This window comes from Oncorhynchus clarkii, chromosome 20, assembly GCF_045791955.1.
Source record: "Oncorhynchus clarkii lewisi isolate Uvic-CL-2024 chromosome 20, UVic_Ocla_1.0, whole genome shotgun sequence".
NCBI lineage: Eukaryota > Metazoa > Chordata > Actinopteri > Salmoniformes > Salmonidae > Oncorhynchus > Oncorhynchus clarkii.
In genome coordinates this window covers 11,417,847-11,429,381 of record NC_092166.1, presented here as the reverse complement: position 1 = coordinate 11,429,381, position 11,535 = coordinate 11,417,847, and the positions used below count along the sequence as shown (strand labels likewise).

The window sequence follows — 11,535 nt, the reverse complement described above, 5'->3', positions numbered from 1 at the left end:
CAGTGGTCTGATACTCCTTCCATTTCAATATTATCGCTTGCACAGTGCTCCTTGGGATGTTTAAAGCTTGGGAAATATTTTTGTATCCAAATCCGGCTTTAAACTTCTTCACAACAGTATCTCGGACCTGCCTGGTGTGTTCCTTGTTCTTCATGATGCTCTCTGCGCTTTTAACGGACCTCTGAGACTATCACAGTGCAGGTGCATTTATACGGAGACTTGATTACACACAGGTGGATTGTATTTATCATCATTAGTCATTTAGGTCAACATTGGATCATTCAGAGATCCTCACTGAACTTCTGGAGAGAGTTTGCTGCACTGAAAGTAAAGGGGCTGAATAATTTTGCACGCCCAATTCTTCAGTTTTTGATTTGTTAAAAAAGTTTGAAATATCCAATAAATGTCGTTCCACTTCATGATTGTGTCCCACTTGTTGTTGATTCTTCACAAAAAAATACAGTTTTATATCTTTATGTTTGAAGCCTGAAATGTGGCAAAAGGTCGCAAAGTTCAAGGGGGCCGAATACTTTCGCAAGGCACTGTATGTGCGCAAAACTCAGAGACACAATATTGCACACCTCAGAGAGACACAGTATCCACACCTCAGAGAGACACAGTATCCACACCTCAGAGAGACACAGTATCCACACCTCAGAGAGACACAGTATCCACACCTCAGAGAGACAAAGTATCCACACCTCAGAGAGACACAGTATTCACACCTCAGAGGGACACAATATCACACAACTAAGAGAGACACCATATCTCACACCTCAGAGACACACACCTGTTTTGTCGTTGATTTCTCCAGTCTAAATGAACCTTCAATGTACCTTCACTTTATATATATTGCCAACATATATTACCGCACTTATGACATAAAAGTGATAAATACCTGAGTTTTGTTGGTCTCTGGCCTAGAAGGGCGACCTACGACCTAGTAGGGTTGCTTTAAGTGACTTGAATTAGTGGACAGCCATGCTAGATTGCTCCAGTCACATTCCACCCCGATCAACCCATTGGAGACTCCCATGGTAGTTTTCCACTGACAATTAGGCCTGCTGGAAAACTACAGTCGGGACAAAGGGAACAAAACAACTGGAACGTTAAAGGCCCAATGCAGAAAATAATGGGATTTGCCCTTGTTTTTAGAAATATTTACACATTATGTCGTGGGAATAATACTGTGACAATTATGATAATGCCCTTTTAGTGTAATAGCTGTTTGAAAAGACCACCTGAAATTTCTGCCTGTTTTAGTGGGATGGAGTTTTGGCCTTCCATGGTGACCTCAACATGTGGTAAATTAGTTAATAGACCAATAGGAAAGAGTGTTCCAAACCTCTCTGCAAATAACAGCAAGTTTTCTGTTTTCCCCTCCTGACTCAGACCACTCCCAGACAGTCCTAGCAAAATTCTTGCTTGAGAAATTGCCATTCGCTAAGAAGCTATTTTTGTTTGTTTTCAATTAAAATTGTCAAAAGTAATCACAGTAAGGTACTGAATTGTTACTCAGAAATTATTTGGTATTGATAATAGTGTATAAAGTGTGTGTGGAACGTGGATTCATCTTGACATTAGACTACTTTTGATGTTTTGAAAACATCTAATATCTTGCGATGCTCTGCCTAAGTTTATAACCCACCAGGTGGCACCATGGTGACTGAACAAGAGACTGTGTTCCATTTCAAATTAAGTGATTTTACATCTGTGTGAATTAATTTTCAAAGGGAGCACATTTTGTAATTGAACCCAGCCTCTGTCCCAATTGTGGAAACAGCTTTTCTTAATCTTTCCAACCTATGATTTCAACATTTCTGACTTCTACTCTTTCTTCCACATGTTGGAACCAAGTCCTGATTTTTGATGGCTTGATTCCAAGACTCTTCTCTAGACCAGGTCTTTCCAGCCCTGTTCCTGGAGAGCTACCGTTTTGTAGGTTTTCACTCCTACCTTAATCTGATGCACCTGGTTCTAATAATGCACTGGTTGATAAAGCTGAATCATGTAAATTACAACTGTGGTTGGAGTGATCCTACAGGAGGGAGGCTCTCCAGGAACAGGGTTGGAGTGATCCTACAGGAGAGAGGCTCTCCAGGAACAGGGTTGGAGGGATCCTACAGGAGAGTGGCTCTTCAGGAACAGGGTTGGAGTGATACTACAGGAGGGAGGCTCTCCAGGAACAGGGTTGGAGGGATCCTACAGGAGGGAGGCTCTCCAGGAACAGGGTTGGAGTTATCCTACAGGAGGGTGGCTCTCCAGGAACAGGGTTGGAGTGATCCTACAGGAGGGAGGCTCTTCAGGAACAGGGTTGGAGTGATCCTACAGGAGGGAGGCTCTCCAGGAACAGGGTTGGAGGGATCCTACAGGAGAGTGTCTCTCCAGGAACAGGGTTGGAGGGATCCTACAGGAGGGTGGCTCTCCAGGAACAGGGTTGGAGGGATCCTACAGGAGATTGGCTCTCCGGGAACAGGGTTGGAGGGATCCTACAGGGGGGAGGCTCTCCAGGAACAGGGTTGGAGTGATCCTACAGGAGGGTGGCTCTCCAGGAACAGGGTTGGAGTGATCCTACAGGAGGGTGGCTCTCCAGGAACAGGGTTGGAGTGATCCTACAGGAGGGAGGCTCTCCAGGAACAGGGTTGGAGCCCTGCTCTAGACTCTCCCATGTAGGCAGGCACACACACACACACACACACACACACACACACACACACACACACACACACACACACACACACACACACACAGTTCCTTCCAAGAGAGCATGACACTCCAACACATGACCCCTACAAGCCGTGTAACAGCCAACAAAGCTGCCATTCATTTCCATAAACACATGTACCCCTTATTTATAGAACTGTTCCAAGTCCAGGCCTGACGCACAGTCTGGGGATGCCCACAAAGCCACCTAATACAGTTAACAGTCAGGTCATTTGAACTTGACCTCAGACTGGCTTATCCAAATCTACAGAGCTGTTATGGTACTGCATCACTACTAGATCTTGCGAACATCCACTCATCAATTCTGCTCGTGACACTGTGACCTGATTTAAGTCTTGAGCAGTTTGACGCTCTGTTATTCAGGCACTAATTTTGACATTTGAACCCAAATTCACTTTGTACTCATCTCGTGAATGGAGCTATCACAGTTCAATGGGTTCTTCCACCTGTTCGATAACTTTTCTCCCACAGGAGCTTTGTTAAACAAAAAAGTTTGTGAACAGTCATTCGATTGGATGATAAAAATGTCATTGTATTTAACCAGGTAAAATAAAGTATTTAAGACAAACGGTTGATTTTGAACTGAAAAATACAAAGTTGTTCTTATTATACTTTATTTGGGTCAAATAATTCATCCACCTGGCCTTAAGAGATTGTGGGGATTGACTTAATTTCTCTCTGTTTATCACAAGACAATAACTAGCAGCGTCACACATCCTACCACTGCCACCAGATGTCATAGTTTTTTTGTATTCTCCACAAGTTCACATTGTCGACACGCCTGTTTCAACAACAACAACAACAGCAACAGAATTGTGGGTTTTGAACAACAGGAAATGTCATGCCGATTTAAGTCTAGGATAAATAATACGCTCACACTCATAGTAATGACTGGTTACAAAACCATTCTCATACCCCACAGATGAGCTGAGTTCATATTTCAGAAACCTCTGGCTTATTACATGTCATGTGATTGTATCTGGTTTCTCTCTGGAGTAACCTGACACACTACTAGACTGTGGAATCAATTTTACATGAGGAAGTTCCTAATATGTATTCTGCATAAGACTATGGAATTCACTCTACATGAGGAAGTTCCTAATATGTATTCTGCACTACTGGACTGTGGTATTTAATCTACGTGCCATAACAATCAGTTCAAGGGTTTTGAACCAGTCTTTATTATCAATCAATAATTTTGCACAATCACTTTTTTTTAAGGAGTGGTAGTGGAGAGTCACTCTCCTTCCGTATATTTTTTAATGCTTTATTGATAGACAAAGTATTCAGACCCCTTGACTTTTTCCACATTTTGTTACGTTAAAGCCTTATTCTAAAATGGACTAAATAAAATAAAAATCCTCATCAATCTACACACAATACCCCATAATGACAAAGTGAAAACAGGTTTTTAGACATTTTAAAACCAGAAATACCTTATTTACATAAGTATTCAGTCCCTTTGCTGTGTGACTTGAAATTGAGCTCAGTTGCATCCTGTTTCCATTGATCTTCCTTGAGATGTTTCCACAACTTGATTGGAGTCCACCAGTGGTAAATTTAATTGATTGCACATCATTTGGAAAGGCACACACCTGTCTATACAAGGTCCCACAGTTGACAGTGCATGTCAGAGCAAAAATGAAGCAATGAGGTTGAAGGAATTGTCTGTAGAGCTCCAAGAAAGGACTGTGTCAATGCACAAATCTGGGGAAGGGTACCAAAAAAATTCTGCAGCATTGAAGGTCCGCAAGACAGCAGTGGCCTCCATCATTCTGAAATGGAAGATGTGTGGAACCACCAGTACTCTTCCTAGAGCTGGCCGCCTGACCAAACTGAGCAATCGGGGGAGAAGGGCCTTGGTCAGGGAGATGACCAAGAACTCAATGATCACTCTGACAGAGCTCCAGAGTTCCTTCCAGAAGGACAACCATCTCTGCAGCACTCCACCAATCAGGCCTTTATGGTAGAGTGGCCAAACGGAAGCCACTCCTCAGTAAAAGGCACATGACAGCACGCTTGGAGTTTGCCAAAAGGCACCTAAAGACTCTCAGACCATTAGACACTGGTCTGATGAAACCAAGATTGAACTCTTTGGCCTGAATACCAAGCGTCACATCTGGAGGAAACCTGGCACCATCCCTACGGTGAAGAATCATGGTGGCAGCATCATGCTGTGGGGATATTTTTCAGAGGCAGGGATTGGAGGACTAGTCAGGATCGAGGGAAGGATGAACGGAGCAAAGTAGAGAGAGATCCTGCTCAGGATGTCAGGTTGGGTCAAAGGTTCACCTTCCAACAGGACAATGACCCTAAACACACAGGCGAGACAGCGGGTAAGTCTCTGAATGTGCGATGCTTTATGGGACTCACGATCACGGCCAGTTGTGATACAGCCTGGGATCGCACCAGGGTCTGTAGTGACGTCTCTAGCACTGCAGTGCCTTAGACCGCTGCGCCACACGGGAGCCCCTGTAAACATTTCTAAAAACCTGTTTTTGTCATAATGGGTTATTGTGTGTAGATTGATGAAGGGGAAGAAAGCAATTTAATCCATTTTAGAATAAGGTCCATAATGTAACCAAAATTTGGAAAAAGTCAAGGGGTCTGAATACTTTCGGAATGCACTGTATGTGAAGGGAAGACACAAAGAGAAGCACACGAGGATTGGGACCCTGGTCTCTGGCAGGGAGTCTTATATGTGCATAGAGCCGGGAGTGTTACCTCTGGACCACAGCTCCCCACACAATCACTTCTTTCACGTGGAAATGTCTACATTTAGTTACACCTAGAAACATCTATATGTTTTTGCTTTTGTCAAACCATGTATTTATTTGGAGGAAAGGCCAAACCAATGTTATTGAGTTACCAATTTTGAAATGAGGAGAAAACCATTGGACTTGTTTGATTTCTCGCCAGGCAAAGATGCCAGATCAACATCAGTTGTTTTTTATTGACATTAAGTCATTAGCAAACGTGATATACATTTTTTTTTCTCGAGTGGGATGTTTTCTACATAGCATCAACCAAGTTGCTCAACCAAGGAAAGGTACTTGAACCCCAGGTTCTATGTGCATGCTTAGAAATGTTTCTGAGAGTATACATTGTGCACATGGAGAGATTATGCAGTGGCACAGTACTTTGCACCGGCCTCTGCTGAACTTCAAATTTATGTTAGCTCATGCCTGTATTAAAGCGGCAATAAGCAACTGAAACAATAGCAAAGCATATTCCCCACACCTGTTTTGGTAAAAAGCTGAGGGATGTGGCTGGAGAAATTACCACTCTGAAATTCATAGACAGCTATGGCTGCAAGGACTGGCTATCCATGATATCAAAATTATAGATTATAGACACATTTTGTGGGACACGCTGTATATTGTAAATTTCGACTGCACGACAGACCACACATAATTTAATATCCAACTTTTTATCTCTTTTTTTGAACAAAAGTAAACAGATATATCTAGTAATTGAACAAAATATTAAGGTGGCCAATAACTGGGGACCGTATGTCGATAATACGGGATGTATTGTTTTTTTGCTAAACCACTCAAAAAGCTGATAGTAGTAGTATTTCCACTGAAATGTCAAACATGCTAACTGCTAACCCGTTAGCTAGCATTTTTACAACACCAATAATCACAAAACATTGATGGTTTCATCACAAGATAACACTGTTGAAGGTAATATATTTATTCAACGCTGTTGACCGTGCCGATAATACGGGGTGCTACGCTATATTGTTTGTTTACATTTCAACAAACAATATAGTTCTCTGCTGCCAATGACTGGAACGAATTGCAAAAATCACTAACTTTAAGCATCAGCTATCATAGCAGCTTACAGATCATTGCACCTGTACATAGCCCATCTGTAAATAGCCCATCCAACTACCTCATCCCCATGTTGTTATTTATTTTATTTATATATTTTTTGCTCCTTTGTACCCCAGTATCTCTACTTGCACATTCATCTTCTGCACATCTATCACTCCAGTGTTTATTTGCGAAAAGTAAGTAAACTATCTTATATTTTGGGTTCTGATGGGATATTACAGTTTAACTAAGTTCATGAGTTCAATATGTTATATTCTTCAAGAATCAATCGATACATATAATTAATTTACAAGTCCAAAAATGGATGTAGCAACTGCAGATTGCTACATAAAACAGCTAAAAGTTCACTCGATACGGATAGCATGTGATATATCGTAGGGAAAATCGTTAATTTTTATGGTTTAACTGATTGACAGATTTACTAGGAATTTTAATTGAGTCACAGTCTGCCTCTTGCATCATGAGGCATTAAAGGTGAACTGCATGTGTTTCTTCCGGTGCTCATTAAGAAATGCAGCGGCCATTATTGAATCCCAAACAAGAGTTGTCTTTCTGGGTGTGGTTTAATGTGGGTGTTTCTTGGGTGTGTCTTTGCCATTCATTTACAACAAACAAACAAGGGTAGTAGTGAGTAACTTAGTGACAGTGAGGAAAGCTGAGCTAAATTTGCTATGGAGAGAAGTTCTGAAGTTGAAGACTTGTCGCCTCCTGAGTGACCTGCCATCTCAAGATGATCTGCTGATTCAGTTCTATGTGTAGGCTAAAGCCTGCGCTGACCTTGTGTTTAGCCAATCTGACAGAAGCTAGCTAGCTAGCATTGCTTGGGGATAGCTACAGCTGGCTATCCATCTAGCTAGCTGATATTTCTCTGACAAATCACAGCTATACCAAGATAGCAAGAAGTACCCGTGTCTGGAATTTGTGTCATGAGACACACCTTCTACAACACCTTGCTACAAAAATAGCTTCCAATTTGAAGTTTTGTCACGTCATGTAATCCCATGATCACATGTTACCGTGAATCGATACCAACAACTGCCAGTTGATTACCTGGTCTTCAGTCAGCTCAGCTGTCAACACAGTTTTCTATAACTGGCTTGTGTTGTCTTGTCTCTCCTTATGTCCACTGTTAGATCTTTCCCTAATATATCTACAGGTGTAGGCTACATGTGGACATTGCACAACACAGGAGGCTGCTGAGGGGAGAACAGCTCATAATAATGGCCAAAATGTAGTGAATGGAATTTCACCAAACACATGGAAACCATGTGTTCAATGTATACTGAACAAAAATATAAACGCAACATGCAACAATTTCAACGATTTTACACAGTTACAGTTCATATAAGGAAATCAGTCAATTGAAATAAATTCATTAGGTCCGAATCTATGGATTTCTCATGACTGGGCAGGGGCCCACCCACTGGGGAGCCAGGCCCACCCACTGGGGAGCCAGGCCCACCCACTGGGGAGCCAGGCCCAGTCAATCATAATACATTTTTAAAGACAGAAACAATCCTCTCAGAAACACTCCACTCTCTCCCAGACATCTGTGTAAACCTGTCTTTTAGTCAGGGGACTCCATGACAAACCACCTCTCCTGTCCTCCATCTGTAGAAAAACAAGGTAGAGTTGGTACACACAGCACTGATTACATTATCAGTGGTTGTTAGCTATATTCCAGGACAGACAAGTGATAGTATTTTGACCTATGACCAGATCAAAAGTGACTAACCTGAAGTGGGACTGGTGTCTGGCCTCGTACTTCCTCAGCCTTCTGTTCCTGATATGGTAGGGGTGTTCCCACGACACTGCCGATCAGCAAATCCACCAAACTGTTAAAATAGAGAGACTCATAAAACCATCATTGTGTAGTAAAACCATGAAAAGTAGTGCACCTAAGCTGAGACCTGGTGTTTGGAGTTTTTTTTAAATGTAAACCCAATGTAAGTGTTATGATACACTGAATATATTTCAAAACAGAATGGATGTACTCTGAAACACCCAAAGTGGTTCTTCAATGTGAGTCATTGAGTTTTTAAGAGAGTGGTGTGAAAACACAAAATGTAGCCAAACACAAAATGTTTTGGCAGACTGTCTCTCATATAATGAAATGTTTTTAAATTGCAAATGGTTTAAAACATAAATATTGATTGATTATAAATATCGATTTGATTTTCTGTCAATATTTTAATTAACATTTTAAATAATGTTAATATATTTTTTCCTAGGGTAGACTTTGGCACTAATTATAGGCTACAGTTGCCAGGCAACTTTGTGAGTTTATAAATATTGTTACAATCAAAATGTTCAGGGCCACACTACCCGTCAAAGGTTTTAGAACACCTACTCATTCAAGGGTTTTTCTTTATTTGTACTATTTTCCACATTGTAGAATAATAGTGAAGACATTAAAACTATGAAATAACACATATGGAATTATGTAGTTATCAAAAAAGTGTTAAACAAATCAAAATAGAATTTATATTTAATATAATTTATATTTATACTTCAAATAACCACCCTTTGCCTTGATGACAGCTTTGCACACTCTTGGCATTCTTTCAATCTCAACCACCAACAGTATTGAAGGAGTTCCCACATATGCTAAGCACATTGTTGGCTGCTTTTCCTTCACTCTGCGGTCCGACCCATCCCAAACCATCTCAATTTGGTTGAGGTCAGGGGATTGTGGAGGCCAGGTCATCTGATGGAGTGCTGCAAAGCACCATCACACCTCCTCCTCCATGCTTCATTGTCGGAACCACACACGAGGAGATCATCTGTTCACCTACTCTACATCTCATAAAGACACAGCGGTTGGAACCAAAAATCGCAAATTTGGACTCATCAGACCAAAGGACAGATTTCCACCGGTCTAATGTCCATTTCTATAGGGCTATCTTCTGTATACCACCCCTACCTTGTCACAACACAACTGATTGGCTCAAACGCAAGAAGGAAAGAAATTCCACAAATGAACTTTTAACAAGGCACACCTGTGAATTTAAATTACTTCCAGGTGACTACCTCATGAAGCTGGTTGAGAGAATGCCGAAAGCTGTGCAAAGCTGTCATCAAGGCAAAGGGTGACTACTTTTAAGAATCTCAAATATCAAATATATTTTGATTTGTTTAACACTTTTTTTGGTTACTACATGATTCCATGTGTTATTTCATAGTTTTGATATCTTACATACAGATCTTTCTAAATATAAAAATGTCTATCAATATAAAAATGTTTAAGATCTTTTAATGTTTTGTCATTTTATAATTTGCAAATAGAATATAAAGCATTTGAAGCTTCAATCATATCTTGAAAAAGTAATTTTATACTCATTAATTATTATCCTGGACAAACGTATTAATTTGTAATTTCACAACAACAAAAAATTCTCATGTCCTTTTGTTTGAACATAATACTGTACATTTGACCTTTTAGAATTACTGATGAGGAGTTTATCAACACACCATATAAGAGCAGGGAATATACAAAAAGAGGAGGAACTCCCATTTACAGTATTTGGAAACTCCAGAAGAAGGGATCTAATTCTGCACTAGACAGGATTCAAAACAGCATCATAGTGTTTAGGAGCTTTAGAGAGAGGAAACAACGCAAAAGAGAAGGAATTTAATTCTGCACTACACAGGACTCGAAACACTGTAATAATGTTTTCAAGCTTTTCCGGGTTAGTGCTCCCAGTCTTTGGCAAGATGTTGCACAACTCTTGACTATTTGGTGTTACAACACACCATGTCATGTTTCATAACACCTCAGGATGAATGTTTCTTAAATCTGGCCCAATACCATCCCAACCATGTGTTTCAATACTCAAGTTAAAGGAAAACGTCACCCATTTGATTCATTAGTCCATTGTTGATATAGTCCCAACATATTTTGGTTGTCAGCAATCAAGTTTTCAAGATATGTAACTTTCAAAATACAGAAATATATATATTTTTGAAACAGTTTTTGGATGTAGTTTTCCTTTTAAGGTTTTGTCTCGTTTAACTCAGTTGCCGCTTGTTTTAGTTTTACAAAGCACTTAATTTTTGTTCTGTAAGTAGTGTTGCTGAATGCTTGCTGCCACATATTTGTAGCATGTTAGCTAAAAAGACTGGTACTCAGGCTAGACAAGTACCATCCTTCATTTATTTTTACCATAGAGAATACACAATAGATTGTTTAAGAGAACAGGGATGTTGTTTTAGCACTAGTAGCAGATGAAGCCCACAAATGCTAGATAGCTAGTGCTAACCAACGTTGATCATGACTCCCAATTCCATTACAGTAAAGGCAGAAAACCGCCAGGGACTGAGTTATTGAGAGCAAGTAAGAACCCAAACAACATGCGTATTCTCGTAAAAGTAGATTGCTACCTAACTTCCAAATCTGGTTAAGTTATCAATATCTTTGTCTGAGGGATCTTCTTAGCAAACCAGTTCCAGTGGAAAATGTATTGATAGCAAGCCAGCTAACGTTACATCTAATCGTCAGCTGGCTATGCAAATTTCCTCTATATGATTTTACACATTAGCCAGAGGCTATGTACTTATCTAGTTAAATCACAGTATCATAGCTAGCTACTCACCACAGACCAGTCACAGTCATCATGTCGTATGTTTGTTATATGTAATCCATTCTTTGCCATATTGTTGAATGCGTTAGAACTTTGCACCAACTTTACGGAAGTCCATTTTCACTCCTATGCCAAGCAAGTGTGTGTGCGTTGCAGACTTGAAAACATGTCCACAACACATGGCAGCTGGGGCCGGACCACATCTTGTTGTCTCTGGGCAATTGGACATCATTGGCAAAAGCTGGCATGTCAGTAATCCATACCCCACCCATACATACACGTTGTGACACATTCAGTTACAAATCTTGTTTTGGACAAGACTGATTTTATGAACAAAATGATCCTATTTACACTTTGTATTCAATTTGGACATTGTAATTAATGTTTCTGAC

At 40.4% G+C, this 11,535-nt stretch overlaps 1 long non-coding RNA gene across 1 annotated transcript; it reads right to left on the bottom strand.

The window, feature by feature from the left end:
* Positions 1-952: 952 nt before the first annotated feature.
* Positions 953-11,283, bottom strand: LOC139377262 (uncharacterized). Its single transcript, XR_011627992.1, has 4 exons — positions 11,156-11,283; positions 8,299-8,398; positions 8,124-8,174; positions 953-1,072 (listed from the first exon to the last, which is right to left on the bottom strand). It is a non-coding gene; the product is annotated as an uncharacterized lncRNA (long non-coding RNA).
* Positions 11,284-11,535: the final 252 nt, after the last annotated feature.